The sequence below is a fragment of the Leguminivora glycinivorella genome, chromosome 25 (genome assembly GCF_023078275.1).
Source record: "Leguminivora glycinivorella isolate SPB_JAAS2020 chromosome 25, LegGlyc_1.1, whole genome shotgun sequence".
NCBI classification, from domain to species: domain Eukaryota; kingdom Metazoa; phylum Arthropoda; class Insecta; order Lepidoptera; family Tortricidae; genus Leguminivora; species Leguminivora glycinivorella.
Window position 1 is genome coordinate 4,153,742 of NC_062995.1, and position 20,489 is coordinate 4,174,230.

Below are 20,489 nucleotides of genomic sequence, written 5' to 3' on the forward strand. Positions count from 1 at the left end.
CTGAACGCCGCAACGAAGCCACGCCTGTTTACATCGTCGTCCAAATCTAATGTTTAATTTGCGTCTCTTTTTTTGTATTTATCTTCTGTTTGTCTTGTTTTGTATTTTGTAGTTTCACAGTGTCTTAGTGTAAACTGTAATGTTGTGTTACTTTTTTGATTAAATAAATAATAATTGTGCGCAGGAGTGTACCAGACCCCGGCGTGCCTTATACAGCTTATATTTGATTAGTGGGGCGAGTTAGTTTCTACATACTTCGTAAGACGAACCCTTACTCAATAGCCCCGGTACTTCGATTTCAGGTTTTCAGTGAACCATAAACTTTATGGTATCTGGGGGAAGCAGCGAGTTTTTCTTGAAAAACATAAAAAAAAAACTCTAAACTGCGCGTTTAGAGAGAATTTTAGAGAGATTTGGGCCATTTTTTTCAAAGTTGTCCACCCCACTTTTTTTGGATTTGGAAATTTTTATGTGGTTTCCACTCAGAATCGCGAGCTCTTTCCATTCTAATAGGAGAAAAAAAGTGTCCCAAGGTTTTTTTCCCATTCCGTTACCAATTTTTTAATACATTTTGTACAGCGGTAATGAAATGGAAGGTTCGAAAAAATGTATGGAAATCTTGGGACATTTTTTTTTCTCCTATCAGGATCGAAAGAGCTTGCGATTCTGAGTATAAATCGCGTAAAAAATACCCATGTTACAAAAAAGTGGGGTGGACATGGACAACTTTGAAAATAATGACCCATTTACGCCCCCTAAAACGAAACGACAGGTGATAGAGATGTATGGAAGAGGAAGACAAGCTGCGCCTGCGCCGACCCCAAGTGACTGGGATGAGGGAGAGAGAATGACGAAAACGAAAACCACCATATAGAAAATTTGGGTAGGTACCTAATAATTTATGTAGAAACACGCAGATTATTGTACGAAAATATTGAAAATCCATAGTTGGACGGTCATTCCTAGAGGCAAATTTTTTTCATAGATCCTACATATACCATCGATGAATTTTTGGCTCCGAATCACCAGTGAATATAGTGATTTTTGAGGAAGTTTTAGATATATCATTTATGAAAATTGGTTGATGGACGTTTGCCAAAATAAATCTCGAATATCGAATTTCACCAGATCTGGACGTGTTTGGGCTCATTCTTCTCAGAATCACGAGCTGATTCGATCCCGACGATAAAAAAATGTGTAACAAATTTTCCATACAAAATTCGAGTTTCCAATACGTCACGCTCGTAGTAAGTTCATACTAAAATCGTGACGTAAAGGAAAAAAAATGAGGACACATATTTTTATCGTCAGGATCGAATCAGCTCGTGATTTTGAGAAGAATGAGCCCAAACACGTCCAGATCTGGTGAAATTCGAGATTCATTTTGGAAAACGCTCTGATATTATATGTATAAGTTAAGAATGCGCCGATAATGCCGATATGTACAAATTTAGTCCTTTATATAGCCAAAGACATATATGATTCCGTATAGACAGATAAAGTCTAAGAAAAAAACGTACCTCACTACCATACAGAAAAAGGTACGGTGGCCTAGATGGCATTACACCTTTGGGGTACGCTCAGCTAGATGGCGCTAATATTAATATTTGACATTTTAACACATATCAAACTCACATACACATATGGCCCAAATTGTCAAAACTGAGGTTCAAAAGTTTTAAGCCTGTGTCGAGAGATGGCAGTCTATGCACTGTGATTACACATTTTACTTCGACAGTAACTCTCTATAATACTCGATCCTCTTTGATATAGCTTAGCCCCGTGTGGTGACGGGTTAAGAATTTCACTACCCTTTTTCTTCGCGTGAGTCGTCGAAGTCGACCGTGGGATATGGGTTAAATTCCCTTTTTTGCCAAGCGTGGCACTGAAACTTGAATAGCTTCATGTGCTCTGTCTACCCCTCTATGGAATACAGGCGTGATTGTATGTAGATCAAATTTTGCATACCTATACCATTGATTAATCTTTAGACCCATAGAAATATCTCATATAAAGGGGTTAACAGACACTCACGTAGGTGTGGTCATAACTCATTATGGTCATTAGCGTAAACGTTCTTTCGCAAGTCGGGTAAGCACCTAGTGTTGGCAATAGGCACACACGCCATTTGCGGTTATGCAGGACACATAAAAAGTTAGATAGAGGGTACAGTCACAGTATTAAAGAGTACTCAATACACATCATCATCCTCCTTGCGTTATCCCGGCATTTGTTTATTTATTTATTTACTTTATTAGGTACACCAAACAGATTTCGTACAAAATCTTGATAACAATTAAAACTTATACTAAGTGGCTTAAAACTAGCACGAGATCCAAAACAAGTGTACTCAGCATGTTTTACAATTCAGCGGAAACAATACATATTTTAGCACTATCTAGTAAGTAAAACTACAATAGCAAACATCAGAGAACTATTAGGTAACAATTTAGATAATACCAAATAAGGGAGTAATTAACTTAAGCTAAGGGTATACGCATTTAAACTATACGAGTGAGACAAACTTAAACATATTTAAACGGTAGAAGGAAAATTTAGCAGTCAGTGACAGAAGAAGATGTCACGGCTCATGGGAGCATGGGGTCCGCTTTGATAACTAATCCCAAGATTTGGCGTAGGCACTAGTTTTTTACGAAAGCGACTGCCATCTGACCTTCCAACCCGAAGGGTAAACTAGACCTTATTGGAATTAGTCCGGTTTCCTCTTTCCTTCACCGAGTGTCCGTGGTGCTCGTGGTTCAAGATTGGAATCATCCGCTTGCTCGGGTATCAATAATCGCACGAGCGTCCCCTTGTAATCTTCTCTTCTTCTTCTAACTTAAGAGCTGTGCTCTTGTCGGTGGAGCAATCTCCAACTCGTCCGGTCCTCTGCCAACTCCTTCATTTTCTGGTACGACACGACCTGAACCTTTTCATTAATTTGGATGAAATAGTTTCTCCTAGGTCTTCCTCTTCCCCTCTTTCCTTCTACTTTTCCTTCTACGATGTTTTTGAGAAACAGGTCGTGTCTTAGCAGATGTCCAACTAGTACGCCTCTATATATATATAAATTAAAACCGAAATAAATGACTACTTTAAGATAGATAAGAGTGGTGTGACTACTTTAAGATAGCACAAGTTGAAATATTTTCAATAGAATATAATTTGACTTGTGTTAATTAGGATTAGTACGCCTCTTCTGTTTTCTATTGTCTTTAATATACTTCTTTTTTCTTTAATCCTATCTAGAACTCTAACATTTGATATTTTTTCTGTCCAACTAATCCCTTCCATTCTCCGCCAGCACCACATCTCGAAGCTTTCCAATCTCTCTCTATCTCTTTTCGTCATTGTCCACGTTTCACAGGCGTATAAGGCCCCTTGTAATACCAATACCTATTTCGCGCAGGGGAATACCTACCCCTCAAATATTTTGGGTTCGGTATAGTACATAAAGTGATAAATAAAAGCCTAACTTATCGTACCTATTATTATCTACTTGGAAAAAACTTATGTGGCAATAGGAAATGACAATGCCCTTATCTACGCAACCGTGTTACTTTGGCAAGCACTGATTCAGAGCCGCACCTCACTCATTGGCTCGATAAGTTAACTATGTGAAGAACTTTCCGTCATTACACAATAAAATAACCTAACCAAAATTAAAATTTTGAAAAAACCCCCGACAGCGACATAGTGGACCGATGTTCATGAGACATGGCTGATAACATTCCCGACTAACTCAGCTTAAAAAACTAAATCGGTTCATCCGTTCGGGAGCTACGATGCACACACAGACAGACAAACAGACAGACAGACAGACACGTCGAACTTATAACACCCCGTCGTTTTTGCGTCGGGGTTTAAAAATAACTTGTTAAGCATAATTTGTGGCCCATTGCTGGATAAAGGCAGCTTGCCGATTGGCGAAAGTTAGCAGAAAAGCTGTTTCTGGCTCATCGTCCTCCTTGCGTTATCCCGGCATTTGCCACGGCTCATGGGAGCCTGGGGTCTGCCTTGACAACTAATACCAAGATTTGGCGTAGGCACTAGTTTTACGAAAGCGACTGTCATCTTGTCTTGTCGACCGGTCTGGCTCAGTCGGTATAGTGACCCTGCCTGCTGATCCGCGGTCCTGGGTTCGAATCCCGGTAAGGGCATTTATTTGTGTGATGAGCACAGATATTTGTTCCTGAGTCATGGATGTTTTCTATGTATATAAGTATTTGTATATTACATATATCGTTGTCTGAGTACCCGCAACACAAGCCTTCTTGAGCTTACCGTGGGACTCAGTCAATCTGTGTAAGAATGTCCTATAATATTTTTTTTATTACTTATTAAATGCAGATGCACAGAAAATAATACGAAACGGGGCTCTGATAGCTGCTCAGGGTAGAATCATGTTGCCCTAATAATTGCTACGTAGCAATTCTGGCTCAATTAGCCAAGTTAACCCGAAACAAACAGTGTCTCAACACTGATTCGATCTTGACAACGGGATTTTACGAACACCAACATAATATATCGCCGCTACTTTGAAAAAATCTCGTATCTCACACTGCTCCTCAAAGTTAAAACGTAGTAAGTCTCTATGCATTCTATACATACTTACTACATTCTTTTCTCCATTGACAGAAGAAGATACAGGTTTTTTTCAAAGTAGTGACGGTATGCCGGCTCCTTAAGTCGAAGAGGCCCCATGTCTGGGCCGAATGCACAAACGTTTACGAAACGCTCCCGAAACGAAACGCTCGTAGATATCTATCTCTATCGCTCTAGTGTATTGGGACGACAGAGCCAGACTACCTTTCGGTTTTGTTTTCGTTTCGCGTCACAGAAATGCCACTCGGCTACGGGGCCTGGCCAGCCTGGAAAAAATAGACAATCTGACATACACTAGACAGCATGGCGTGAAAGCTCAGGGCAATGACCTTGCGCGTGCGTCGCTTAATACATATGTATTGTTGAAATCTGTCACACAATTACGAATCGCATCCATCTAAGCCGCGGTCCTGGGTTCGAATCTCGGTAAGGGCGTTTATTTGTGGGATGAGCACAGATATTTTGTTCTTGTGTTATGGATGTTTTCTAGTATATGTATATTAGTATATATATCGTTGTCTGAAGTACCCACAACAGGAGCCTTCTTGAGCTTACCGTGGGACTTAATCAATCTGTATAACAAGTCCTACTAATACTTATTTATTTATTTTATTTATAGATACCTCACTACACTACTATCCTAACCACAAAATTAAAATTTTGAAAAAACCCCGACATAGTAAGCCGATTTTCATGAAACATGTCTAAGAACACTCCCGATTAATTTAGCTTTCAAACAAAAATAAACTAAATCAAAATCGGTTCACCAGGTCTTTTTTATATACCATGTCGGTGGCAAACAGGTATACGGCCCGCCTGATGGAAAGCGGTCACCGTAACCTATGGACGCCTGCACCTCAAGGGGTGTCACATGCGCGTTGCCGACCCATTAGAAACTTGTACACTCCTTTCTTGAAGAACCCGGGAGCTATTACGATGCCACAGACAGACGCACACACAAACAGACAGACAGTCAGGCACGTCAAACTTATAACACCCCGTCCTTTTTGCGTCGGGGGGTAAAAATATATAAAAGGCAGGTATGTAGATTGTAGTACCTATTACCTATATACCGATTAGGCTTATTATTATAAATTTTTATTTAAATCAAAACTCAAAATAATTACATTATAATCCATTAATACAATTTATAATACTAACTCATTCTAAATATACAAAATTACACAATAATTAGGCTTATATTGAACGGGATATAGACCGTGATTACCTTTTTGATTTTTGTCGAGCTCCCGATATTTCGACGCAGTTGCATGCATCACGATCACGGAAAACTGAAAAGGTAATCACGGTATATATCCCGGTCAATATAAGTCTAATGAAAATAACCGTGAATCATTCAAAACTCAGATGTGCCGATTCTTACTATCAACTTTTTGCAAAGTGAATATGGTTAGGTATGGTCAACAATTCACGATACTGGTTTAGGCAGCATTTTTTACGTTTTTTTACCCTGATTATTACACGGAAAATTTTAACATTACCTTGAGCAAGTACAATAAAAAAGGGTATATATACTCTTGGGTCGTCTCGTTCGTTTTTCGTCACGTTCCTAAATTTGTCCGATTCTGCTTTCGTCAGCCATTCTTTATTCGTCACGATCGTCTGCGGTCAATTTCCGGTCAAATCCGTCTCTTTCTTCACTCGTCATAATCTTTCGGCATGTTGGCTGTTAAATCTTTGCCTTTGGCTAGTCTGTGGTTAAGAGTAAGCCCATCCATAAAAATAATTAAAAAAAATCTATGCTTTTAGTGTTTTTTCGCAGTCTTATGTCTTATGTCGGTATCAACTTAGAATATGACCAAATACGAAATGACGAATAACGATTGCGTCGAAATAACAAAAAGGCCAACCACTCCTAGTCAAAGACGATAATGACTGCAAACTAAATTGACGAATGAAGAATGGCTGACGAAAGCAGAATCGGACGAATTTAGGAACGTGACGAAAAACGAACGTGTCGACCGAAGAGTACATACCTAAAAAAGTAAAGTAAACAAACATAACTTTACCGGTCACGGGCGTCCAGTAATGGTCTACTTTCTGCACGAGATGACCCTGTCGCACATGTGGCCGAGAATATTGTCACGAGTTCACGATATACCATAGAGGAATAAATATGGAAAGAGTTGTAACTCCATACATCAGTAAATGCAAGTTATTTGTAGTGACATCTAGGCATCGCACTATTTATTATACTGACTGTGTCTACGCTCAGCAAATGAATGCCAAGTTTCGAACCTCAAAAGTCAAAAGTTCCTTCGTATTTTTACGGAAACGAACGAACGTGTCATGATATTTAAATCAGTCTGAGTTAGTGTTGTGAATTTAAGCTTTGAGGCGTAAACTACAAAACTCGAGTCGCGACTTCTGAGTCTTAAAGCCTCGAACCTTAAAGCCTCGACCATATAAGCCTCAACTTTATAAGTTTGCGTTGCTGCTTACGAGCACAGAATCCTCGAGTCTTTAGTCCTCAAGCTTTAAAGACTCCTAAGCTTTGAAGGTTTAAGTCTATAAGGTTTGTAGCATTTAAGTCTTAAGAGCTTTTAATAAACTAGATTCTAAGGTCAACAGAAGTAAAAAAACAGGCCAAGTGCGAGTCGGACTCGCCCACTGAGAGCTCCGTACTTTTTAGTATCCTGAGATACATGAGATACAGCGTGGTGACGTGACCGGGCGGACGGATATCTGAGTCTTAGTAATAGAATTGGGTGAATCAACTTTTCTTTGCCAGCAAAATTACGCATACTTCGACTACATGTGGTCAGAAAATTTGATTTGTATTCAGTGTAATTAGTTTATACTTATTATATTAAAAACAGATATACAAGCTATGCAATACATCATGTTTTATAGGATTTGCTATTTTATTACTTTATTTCGAGCAGTGACCCAGTGGACATAGCTATCCCTCACTTTTGTATGAAAAAAGTGTGTCTTCCACTGGGTCACATATAGATTTAATTGTAAATGTTTTTTTTTTTTAATTATTCCCTTAATGTAAAATAAAAATAAGGATCTTTATTCAAGATGGCCAGGTTAAAACTCACAAAAGTAGAGTAATAATAAGTATGGGCAATTCTTGCAAAAAGCAAGAAGTTTACGTTTTTACCCATTGTGTACAGAACCCTAAAATCTACCAAACCGACACGTCAAATTAAGGGTTAAAAATAAATACTATCTGCCTATAAAGCTCGTTGTTTGAGCTCTTAAAGCTTGACACAGGCCTTCGAGGTTTAGGGGGCTTGAGCTCTCTATGAAGCCCGAGTCTTAAAGACTCACTCTTAAGAACTCATAAAAAGCTTGAGTCGTTAAGGTTCTGAACCGTTTCTGAGCTAAAACCTTTAACGCTTGAGTCTTTAAAGCGTGAACCTTTAGGGTTTGCAAGTCTTTAAGGTTTAAAAGTCTTCAAGACTAGTCTTATAACAACACTAGTCTGAGTACAAGACGTACTGGGACATTTTCAAAAATTGGGACCCAAAATTAGTTAACAAAAATTAACTCGATGTCAGTTTTGTGACGGCAATTAAGCATGCAATTTCAATAAAAATATTGCGTTTCTGTTAATTACATAAACTAAGGACTGTATCGTTAAGTATAAGGACAAAACAAACCTCGTCTAAATGTTGACATGTGCATAATTTTGTATTATTTCATAATATAAAATTACATTACAAATACATAATAATAAAAAAATTAAATAGGTCCTTAAATAAAACTACAAACTAAAACTAAAATCTAAACTTATAAATAAACTATAAATAAAAGACTTGCCCCAAATCGCCGTCCACTGGCAACGTGCCCAGAAGGCTGGCAGCATTGCCACGTTGTATGGCAATGCTGATCCGCTGTGCCAGATATGACCCAGCCCTCTGGTCACGTGTCAATTCCACAAGCTTGCGGCTGCATTCTTTGAAGACCCTGTGGGCGCCTTCCCCCCAGGGCCCCAGGGTCTCAACCCCAAACGGCTCAAATATGCAACCACTATTAATGGTTGCATACTTGCGCCGCTTGAGGAGTTCTTTGTATTATTATGTTCCGAGAGTATGATCTTAAGGTATTGGTAAGTACTATTTGATATAAGGTCTGATATTTTTTTTATTTTAGGGACTTTATGGTACTTTCATTAAGGTCTAGCAAATAAATTTCGGACAACCCCTATCTGGCTTAATTTGAGAATATTTCAATGACTCTTTGTACGATTTCAACAAACAAAGGTTAATATGCTGCCAAAATATATTCTTTAAGAGTCCTCTTCATGATTTTTCCAATTGGGTACTTGTAGAATAAATGCGGCGAATTTATATAATTTAAAAAAACGCAATTTTGAGCAACGTTCCGGATTGCCGTAAATTTTTGATGCTAGCAGGATGAGAGAAACAGATAAAAAAATTAGCCATAGGCCAAAGTCTAATTGACATTCATGGTGTTTGAACAATGCTTAAACCAGATCGATATAAACAATGTATGATAGTCAAATTCGACATCAAAGTCGGAGTTAGAGTAAGCACCATGCCACATTCTCTAAATGGCCGCCATACACAGATCCTGAACTATATTTTTTTTAAATAACAGTGGCTAGACTATGTCCAGATATTCTGCTTTGTGGATCATGTGTCGTTGAGGTTCGCACCATACAATTTTTTTTCGCAATCGTATCGTCTTTTACGCACTTTGTGAATTTTCTAGTAGCATTTGTCCGGAATCGTAATTGGTACTCGGGAGGATTAAGTCAATACTGTCTAAACCATATGCTTTACGTCGAGTTTCTAGGACAAAATGTGTACCTTATTATGTGCCTTATTAAGCCCATGGCTTGTTATAAGAAAAAAATATAATAGCAAATAAATACGGCTACTCAAAGTTGTCTTCATACTTAACGATACAGTCTTTATAAGCAATAATCTACATTTAGAACATGAAAAAAGTTGGTTTTTAGACAAATGTGTACTTCTCTTCTTTTTCTTCTTATTATACTAGATCATATAACTTTCCTTCAGCAGCCGTGGTACAATAAATTATAAAACTTATATCACCAATTCACCACAATAATAATAAACAGGTGGCAGCGAGATGAATGTCAATAGATTGTTTGTAGTACGCGAGGCGGGTGGGAGTTATTCGAGAGGGAACCAACATTAAATAAATATAGGACATTATTAGATTATTACACAAATATTTTATGATGTACCAAACTATAATTGTATATATTGCCATACGATTAAATATGGGATATGGGTTAAATTGTGGCGTAGGCGAGAGGCTGGCAATGGCAACCTGTCACTGCAATGTCACAGTTTCGTTTTCTTTCAACCCCTTATTTGCCAAGAGTGGCACTGAAGCTTTTTTTAGGGTTCCGTAGTCAACTAGGAACCCTTATAGTTTCGCCATGTCTGTCTGTCCGTCCGTCCGTCCGTCCGCGGATAATCTCAGTAACCGTCAGCACTAGAAAGCTGAAATTTGGTACCAATATGTATATCAATCACGCCAACAAAGTGCAAAAATAAAAAATGGAAAAAAATGTTTTATTAAGGTACCCCCCCTACATGTAAAGTAGGGGCTGATATTTTTTTTATTCCAACCCCAACGTGTGATATATTGTTGGATAGGTATTTAAAAATGAATACGGGTTTACTAAGATCGTTTTTTGATAATATTAATATTTTCGGAAATAATCGCTCCTAAAGGAAAAAAAAGTGCGTCCCCCTCCCTCTAACTTTTGAACCATATGTTTAAAAAATATGAAAAAAATCACAAAAGTAGAACTTTATAAAGACTTTCTAGGAAAATTGTTTTGAACTTGATAGGTTCAGTAGTTTTTGAGAAAAATACGGAAAACTACGGAACCCTACACTGAGCGTGGCCCGACACGCTCTTGGCCGGTTTTTTTTTTATACTACGTCGGTGGCAAACAAGTATACGGTCCGCCTGATGTAAAGCGGTCACCGTAACCTATGGACGCCTGCAACTCAAACAGTGTCACATGCGCGTTGCCACCCCATTAGAAACTTGTACACTCCCTTTTGCTGTGTTAAGTACACAGCAAAAAGGAGTGTACAAGTTCCAAGGAGGGTTCGGGTTGCCGACGACTCAAAGGACAATAGACGGAACAAGTTAGTTCCGTAAGTCCTCCCGTCATCAGCACACCGCACCCTCGTTGAGCTCTGGCAGCCTTACTCACCGGCAGGAACACAACACTATGAGTAGGGTCTAGTGCTATTTGGCTGCGGTCTTCTGTAAGGCGGAGGTACTTCCCCAGTTGGACTCTGCTCTAGATTCGAGCGAGACGATATCCGCTGTGCTGTGCCCTACCACACAAAGCGGAATATCATTCGCTATGCCCTACCTCCTACTGTAAGCTTTAGTAGTTTCATGTGTTCTGCCTACCCCTTTATGGGATACAGGCGTGATTGTATGTATGTATGTATGTACGATTAAATAGTAAAATGTACCAAACATCCTGTATATCTGTTAGGATATTACTATGAGATAAAAAAAAAGATATTTATTAATCTATACATTTTTCTTACAATTAGTTGCAAAATTTCTGTACATTGAAATTATAAACTTGCGCGCTATTACCCTTTTTCCTTAATTTAAAGTGTTACATTCTATCACTTCTAGTTGATTTAAATTATTTATAATTTTAAAAACTATTCTAATTTCATTTAGACTTCCTGGTATATTCTACCATTCACCTCCACCTTCACCTTTTAATATTTTGTTTACATATGGTTCTTTATTTTCTAATTCATAAGATGTCATTCATAAGAAAATTACGAGAAGTCGATCGTGTTAGATAAGATTTTGATAAAGAAAATATTACATAATGAACGTTATCTCTGTTGAAATTTATCTCAAATCAAACCATTATATGATAATTGAGAAATATAACTGTACTTAAATAGTAATTAAACGACCTTTTTTTATTTGTGAGTGGACGTTTTTTAATAGGCAGCAAACGAGCCGCCTGGTGGGAAGCAGTCATCGCCGCCCATGGACATAAGCAACATCAGGGGAATCACTTATGCGTTGCCAACCTTGGGATGGACTAAATTGCTTTAGCGCAACCAAAAACGAAAAATTCAATAGTACCGTACAATATCTTACCTACTTATATTGCGAATCTTAAAACCCCTAGAATGTATTATTTACATTAGAATAGCAAATATACGGGTGCGTATCGATCGATATAACTTTTTTTGATATATTTTTAGTCGTTATAACGATCATTTGATATAATTATTGAATCGTATAACAACAAATAATATACTAACAAATTGTATAATTGTTATTTAATAGGGATGTACCGACTAGTCGCCGACTAGTCGGGAAAGCCGACTATCCGGCCGCATTTGTAGTCGGCGATTAGTCGGCGACTAGTCGGCAAAAAGGGCCGATTAGTCGGCACTTCATTAGTGATAGAAAAACAGTACAAAATTAAATTACCAGCTGAAAATTATGTTTGTATTATGTTGCTATTAGTAATTCCTTTTTTTGTCATAACAACAAATATCTGTTATCACCACAGAAATAAATTTCCTACCTAGGATTATCGACTTCATAGGCAGGATATCACTACCCACTAAGCCAAGCCGGTTGTTAAAAATGGAAAATGTATATAAATATTGTCATGAACCTTTGAACATCTGTAAAAAAATCATGAAAAGCGCGAACGAAGGACCAATAATGACATTCAAAATGTGAATTTATCGAAAATTATGTTCTGGCCGACTAGCCGACTAGTCGGCCGACTAATCGGCCACCCAAGCGCCGACTAGTCGGTAGTCGGCCTAGTCGGCCAAATCAATAGTCGGTACATCCCTATTATTTAATATAACGATCATTTTTTCGAATAACATTTATTATAACATACTTTGAGTATAATGCTTATTTCCGATAATAAATAAATTGTATAACACAAATTCTTTCTAAAGCACAGTTAGAATAAAAAAAATGTACAATAAATTAGATCCATGATTTACCAGAAAAGCAGATTAGGTTAGAACTGTGTGAACCCCTACACACAACGCGCTGCTACCAGAAAAATAGGTTAGGTTAGGTTAGAACTGTGACCCTTAAACATTTGTACTGCTATCAGAAAAGTAGGTTAGGTTAGGTTAAAACTGTGATCCCTTCAAAAAATAATAAAATTAATTCATGAAATGTTTTATGCTGTTTGCTAGTTATATTATACTAGTCGTATATCAATATATAGTTATACCATATAAGGGTTATAATAAATAAATGTTATACAAAATAATGATTATACAAAATAAAAATAGAGATTTTGTGGTTATACCAAATGTTAATTATGTCAAATGAGTGATTATATTCTTTGAATGTATGCCTAATGTTGTTATATCAAATGTTACTATACCAAAAAAAGTTATACCAATCATTACACACCCCAAATATACGCCTATAAAATTGCAGTTATACACTTATAGTATCAATATTCTGTAAAAAAATATCTCAATGCACAAAGAGCATGCGATGCAAACCTGTTTTGATGAACTGAATGCTTTTAGATACCATGATTTTGTTTATATTGTGTTTTATCTCTTCAGTCAGAAATGAGAATTGTTAGTTATGCTAGGCACTTTCCCGGAAGGCAGGCAGCAAGCATTATGAAATTATGCGTGAATTTAGTCAGAATAATAAAATATGAATAACCCACGATACCACGAAATAGCAAAATTGTTACAACCAACCAAAACGGACATGTCAATCTCGTCACTTCTATATCATTTGGAAGGAAAACGGTAATAAAACAGTGACAATCAAAGAGTGCCGTCCGTGGAAAACTTATCATAGAACACTATGACAAAAGAAAACATAGTTTTTCACTTATCTACAATAAACTAGGTGTATATTAGTCAGAGCTTTTATCGTAATCCGGTTATGGTACAAGTTAAAAGAATTTAGAACAAGTGTACTTCACGTTGATTTTTTTTTTGTACTTCGTAAATTTATTGCTAACCAGTATATAACATTTAAATCTACATAATAACAATAATAGGTAGGTGATGGATAAATCTGTTAAACTCAGTTTAGTGGTTGTCTGATGTATAACGCTACGATAAATGAAGAACAGAAACATTTTACAATTGTTGTTTAAAATAGTAAATATGTTACATGAATTATTTGATATTGAAGATAAAAGATTATGATTATATTTGCCCTACAAATTTAAAAAAGTGTACTGATTTATGATTACCTATAAGTATGTGTTTGTACCAATAAACACGTTGACATTAACAATTTACAGAACATTATTAATTTATTGATTTAGACTAACACGATTTGCACTCATAATTTTAGAACAAAACGGGACTTAATCGCGTAAACACTTACATTTATATTAGGCCCGACGTTTCGAACATCACATTATGTTCGTGGTCACGGGTAGACTGGCGAGGAATTGCATCAACATCTTCTAGCCGCGCGAGTTTGTCGAACTACCCGCACTTGTTCTTGATTATTCACTTTTGCGCTAGGGTTGTCACTTTGCCTACACACAACACTCACGACATCAGCCGGTTCTTCGTGGAATCCAGTGATTAGCAAATGTAAGCGTGAAAAAACACCGAGGGACACACCGGCTGATGTCGTGAGTGTTGTGTGTAGGCAAAGTGACAACCCTAGCGCAAAAGTGAATAATCAAGAACAAGTGCGGGTAGTTCGAGAAACTCGCGCGGCTAGAAGATGTTGATGCAATTCCTCGCCAGTCTACCCGTGACCACGAACATAATGTGATGTTCGAAACGTCGGGCCTAATATAAATGTAAGTGTTTACGCGATTAAGTCCCGTTTTGTTCTAAAATTATTATTAATTTAATTTCACTATAAATAATATAATTCTCATATTCTAGATATAAAACCTTCATTTATACGATATCTTGCCATGTATTTTACAACAGGTCTTAATGAAGAAAAAAAAAACGAATTCTATTTTTTCAATTATAGCACTCAAATATTACATTCCCTGAATCCCAAAAATCTTATCAAAATTTCTTGAGACACCACAACGGAAACAGATAAGCATTACTCGCGCTACATAAAGCCGTCCGCCACAGACCGCCGGCTCAGCGCCCGCGCAGTCCGATCGCAACCGCCGGCGCGCGCGTTCCAAAATCGAACGCCATTTCAATTATTTGAATATCGTACGCGATTCGAATTTTAAACGTTCCTCGAATTGCAGTGTTTTGTGTGTGTTTGTGATTGTGCATTTTTTTATTTTATTTAATGTGAGTGGTTCATTTACTTTTTTTATAAGATGAGGAGTGTTTGTTGCATTAAGTTATTTTTGTTCACCAAAACAAGTAAAGTCGAAACATAAATAATGTTTATTTTCATTAATGCATTTACATAAGTACCTACTTTAATTTTTTACCGATAATAGGTAAAACATTGGTTCGTAAACATTGTTAAATAATATTATCAGTAACTTACTAAAGTTATAGGATATTACTAAAAGTTATACTATGGTAGGTTTTTATGTAATACAATAAATACATAAAATTCCAAAGAAATGTTGGGAAATAAATTAAACATCAAAAATAAATATTTAAGTTAGTTACAACTTTTAAAAAAATCGACCAATATTAAAATTAATTTAAATGAAAGAAATAATTAAACCATGACTTATGTTTTTAAAAATGCCTAATAATTATTAAATGATAATCATTCAATTTTAACTATAAAGCTCCCGTGAGACTCAGACATATTTAAAAATATTTTAAGCGAGTTACTCACGTGTTAAGTGCATGGAGCGAACCATGTCGAGCGTTATATCGACTTAATACGTGAGTGACTCGCTTAAAATATTTTTAGATAATCATTTAATAGAAAGCATCCATAACATATTATCGATACGTATTTGTCACATATAATTATAAACAGATTTTTTTATCTATGGGGCCTTTATTCTAATAAATCGATCCAGCATCCCTCATTGAATCCTTTTTTCGTCAGAACAAAAATCTAAAACATTAAAAAAAAAACCGCATGCAAAAACTACGTTAGCGATCAAAATCAAAATCAAAATAATTTATTCAGCAAATAGGCCACAGGGGCACTTTTACACGTCACATGTACATAGGTATTTAAAAAAATATTTAAAATTGAGTTGAAATTACAATTGATACTATTATATACTAATTCTAAGTTCTAACTAAAGTTAACTCTATACAATTAATTAGAGATGTAGAAGGTCTCTAAATGTCGAATTACAACCAAGAACTACACTAAATTTTAATATAAAAAGTACAAATACAAAAAAAAAAGTCTAAAATTACTTTAGAGGTGCAAATGACTCTAAATGTCACAACTAAAAATAAAATGTATATCTACTTAATCTAATTCTCCTTAGAGATGTATATGGTCTCCATGAGTCAAAATCATATATTTAAAATATTCACTAAAAGAAAGGAAACAAACGACAACCGAACAAAGTGTCCTAATTTAATAAAAATTAGAATTAAAGTTACTAAGTTACAACAGCCCCAGTAAGCTTAAACAGACCGGTCTTCACAGACGGCACCCGTTCACGAGTATGACGCGTATCTCAGCCATCGCCTCCCTCAACCTTTATTCGGGAAGGTGGCGACCCGATCAACGACGCCACCGCAGCAAAGACCTTTAAGTGTGCATGACATGTTCAAGCTGCCAGGCTAAATTAAATATTCAAATAATAAAACATAGCTGTAAGACACTATATTCTGTGCTCGTATGTTACAAAGGAAGGAAATATAGATTTATACAATAAAATTAAAGTAAGATAAACATTAAACATTAAACACATAATCTTGGAGATGTATAAGGTCTCCAAGTGTCCACAACTAAACTTAAATAAAAACAATATAATCAGACGAGAATATGTTCTCATACGTCAATTGAACACTAGTATGCTTAATTACACAATGCAGAGAAAATGAAAAAATATATACGACTTCATTCATCTATTGACAAGCAACCACCTTAAAGGCATCCCTATCATCTATAAAATCCTTCACAGTGTAGTACGCCTTACATAACAACAAACGCTTAATACGTGCCTTAAATTTGTCAAATGGCAAATCCACTATATCGGTTGGTACTTTGTTATAAAAACGTGTACAGTTCCCGACGAAAGACGTACCAACCTTACGGAGACGGTGGGCGGTCACAGCAAGTTTATGTTTGTTCCTTGTGTTATAGTTATGGATGTCACTGTTAAGCTTGAATTCGTGGATATTTTTCCGAACATACATAATATTTTCGTATATGTATTGAGAGGCAACGGTAAGAATGTTCACCTCTTTGAATTTTTCTCTTAAAGATGCTCGACCGCCCAATCCGTAGATTGAACGGACTGGACGGATGTTTCGTTACGCCGTATTTATTACGTTGTCAGTTACGTTTACGTTACGTGAGCGGACGTCACTTAGAGCTTTTCTGTGTGCCCTTATGATTACATTTTTAATTTGATTCTTCTATGGGGAAACAATTTCAAATTTGGAATGTCACTTCCGGATGTTTTGCCGTAGGTACTTACGCTAAATTCATTTCTGATATTTGGTTGACTTATTTTCTACACTGAGAGAAAATACAACCAGTTTTCATGTTCGTTCAACAAGTTTTTTGGTTAAAATAGCGCCTACGTGCTCTTTGGTTCAAACAACAAGCTACTTGTCATTTGAATCGGCAATATATTTGAATCAACAAGTCGATTTTATAAAAACAACCTGACACATATTGTTTTAAACATACGTTTGGCTGATTCAAACGGATAAACCGCAATAAGTCGAACTTGTTAAATTCACAATGCAAATTTCTCTCAGTCTATGTTATGTACATTTATATTTAGCCTTTTAGAGTTCAGGGATTTATTCTAAAAAGTATATTAGTTTGCTACTTTTTTAAACATAATAAACCGGTTATTTATTTTCGATACCATGTTTAGAAATATAAATAATTCATTTCATACTAATAAATTAATACACCGTATTTTGACACACTGCGAATATTCTTAAGGTACTTTTTTAATAAGTAACAAAAACTTTTCTTTTTTATATTTGTAAATAAAATAAAAACTAATAAATAGATTTAAGTACGTACCTAAACTTTTACCTACAACTAGGTTTAGGTGCTTAAACTTTTTCTTAAGGATTGTTTTATAGTCAAAATCAACATAAATATTTAAGACTTTAAAAATCCATTAAACATATTTAATAATAAAACCGAATTAAACCAGTTCCGCAAAAACCAGGTCCGAGTTCTGTCAAGGTCAAACCGATTATATGTAGAACGATACAAATTGCTAATATCTAATTATAGCTTGTCAATAACATACAGTAATATATCACATTTGAATTTTTTTTTGTATTTGTACCTATATATATATCGTTGTCTAAGTACCCACAACACAAGCCTTCTTGAGCTTACCGTGTGTAAGAATGTCCTATAATATTTAATAATCGCCACACGATTAAATAAATAAAGAGAAAAGTTCGAAAACTCGAAAATCCGTGTTTCTACTATGCTAAATCAATTTTTCACCACCGAAAACCCCCACATAACAAATTTGGTAATTTTCACGAAAAAAGCTTCAAAAACTTTTTTTTTCTGAAATAGGTAAATTTTATGTTTTTCCTACTCAGAATCACGAGCCCTTTCCATCCTACTACGCGGGAAAAAGCACCCCAAATTAAATTTTTCCACTTTGTTACCATTTTTCAAACACATTGTACAAAGGTTACAAAGTGGAAAGTATGCAAAGTAATAGAACGTTTTGGGACCATTTTTTGTCTCTTTGTTTCTTACATCGAAAGGGCTCGTAATTCTGAGAAGGAAAAACATAAATTTACCTACCTTAGATAAAAAAAATTGTGAAAAATGCCCATTTCAGCGAAATAGTTGGAGCTGTTTCCTATAAAAAATTGACTGACAGTCACATCTGCCAAACTGTAATATTTACACTACCTACACTTCTATCCCGTTTTCGGCCATATTTTTCCTCTTCTATCGTTATTAAAATGAATGCTGCATTACGTTACATTTAGCCACCGCTGTTGACCATGTGTCATTACAGTGCGCCTCCTCATTGACAATTAGTCCGACAGTCACATAAAAATACCAAACTGAAAAATGCACTACGCTACACTTCTATCACCAATTATTTTACTCTATCGATATAATAGTATTTTATGCAACAGGCGTTTAAAGGAGGTCAAAAAAGACGAGTGGCGTGGGTAACAATTTGAGGCGAAGCCAAAAATTGTTATTAAGAAGCCACGAGTATTTTTTGTCTCAGTTAAACACCGTTGCATACAATACTTTTTCTACGACCATGCTCTTAGTTTTTAATAGTTCTCTTGAATAACTTCCGTGAAATTCACACTGTTTCCTGTATTTTGACCCAAAGGTTTGCACTGTCAGCTCAGCTGCCCGAAGGGACGCACGCGCGCAGTATCGTTATAACAATGCGTTGCCATGGTTACCGAGCCAAACAATTTTAAGTTTTTTCGATACTGCGCGCATGCACGGAAAGCCGGCGGAGGCTGGCTTTGGGGAATAGACTGTTATGTAGGGTTTTAAAGATCTATGCACGACCCTGTAAATGACGAATAACAGTTCGGGACTAGAAAAAATAAATAAATATGTCCTATCAACATTCTTACACAACATTCTTAGAGAGAAGGCTTGTCTTGTTGGGTACCTACTCAGACAACGATATATATAATATACAAATACTTATATACATAGGAAACACCTATGACTCACCAGGACCAAATATCTGGCCCTAGGTAATAGGCAGGGTTAGGCCAGACCGTCGTCAAATATATAATGAATACTGCATTACATTACATTTAGCCACCTTTTGACCATGTGTCAACAGGCCTTGACCCGCCACATTATAATGTACACATTGGAAAACGTGCTTCCATTAAATATACATAAGCCTTTATTCTAAATTAATTTGTTTTGCTGTTGCTAGTTACGACACGATTGCGTGCGGTTTTCTTTGGACTTATTGTGCAGGATTTAATTGAAATTACATACAGAATACAGACACATACTCCTTGTATTCCCAAAAAGTATAGGCAGAGCACATAAAACTGCTCAAGTTTCAGTTCAACTTAGTAATTAAGAACGCATATGTAAAGAAGGGCCTAGTTTCCTAAAAATAGTAAGTTTTTAATAAGCATTTCAGTTTCCAGTATAAGGTCTAAAACTCTTTAAATAATCCGATTTTGTGCGCCGTTATGACTAAATATATAAGTATTATTTTGTCCTGAAATGTGACTCTGGGTCGTATATATAATATATTAAGGAGTTTGAACAAAATTATTTCTGTATGTATCAGCAGCGGCTGGTCCATACAAGCCGATTCCCACCGGCTTGCCTAAAATTGATTACTAGTAAAGTACCTAATGTTAAGGTAGGTTTCTTTTTGCTCAGTGTTGCCTAGCAGAAATTTTCACCAGCCGCCACTGGTATGTCACAAATTCTTCCAATAAAGATAAAGAGACAATCGCAGCCATGTGCAGTCATGCATCATCATCATCAGTACATTTATTTGCAGTCGAAATACTTTAATGCATGTATTTTACAATATTATACGATACGAAAAACATCCGGTTACACTGTATTGAGAAAATAAAACCATTTTGATACCTACATTATTATTAAAAAAAAAAAAAAAAACACTTTAAAACATATTAAAAAAAAACACGTTTGCTGTTTTAGTTTTAAACAATAAACATGCTAAAATAACATGAAATCAAGACACAAATAAAAAATCTTAAAGATCAAATTTGTAATTTTTTACGCACAAAACGTGTATTTTTTTTTCATGATGTCAATATCCAAGGAGTAAAATA

The 20,489-nt window shown here is 36.0% G+C and overlaps 1 protein-coding gene across 2 annotated transcripts in view; it reads left to right on the forward strand.

Moving 5' to 3' along the window:
- The first annotated feature begins 14,726 nt into the window (after positions 1-14,726).
- Positions 14,727-20,489, forward strand: part of LOC125239382 — a 63,314-nt gene continuing 57,551 nt past the window's right edge. For both annotated transcript variants that reach the window (XM_048146948.1, XM_048146949.1), the window contains exon 1: positions 14,727-14,873. The gene's annotated coding sequence lies outside the window, so the exon portion shown is untranslated. The remainder of the gene's footprint in view (positions 14,874-20,489) is intronic.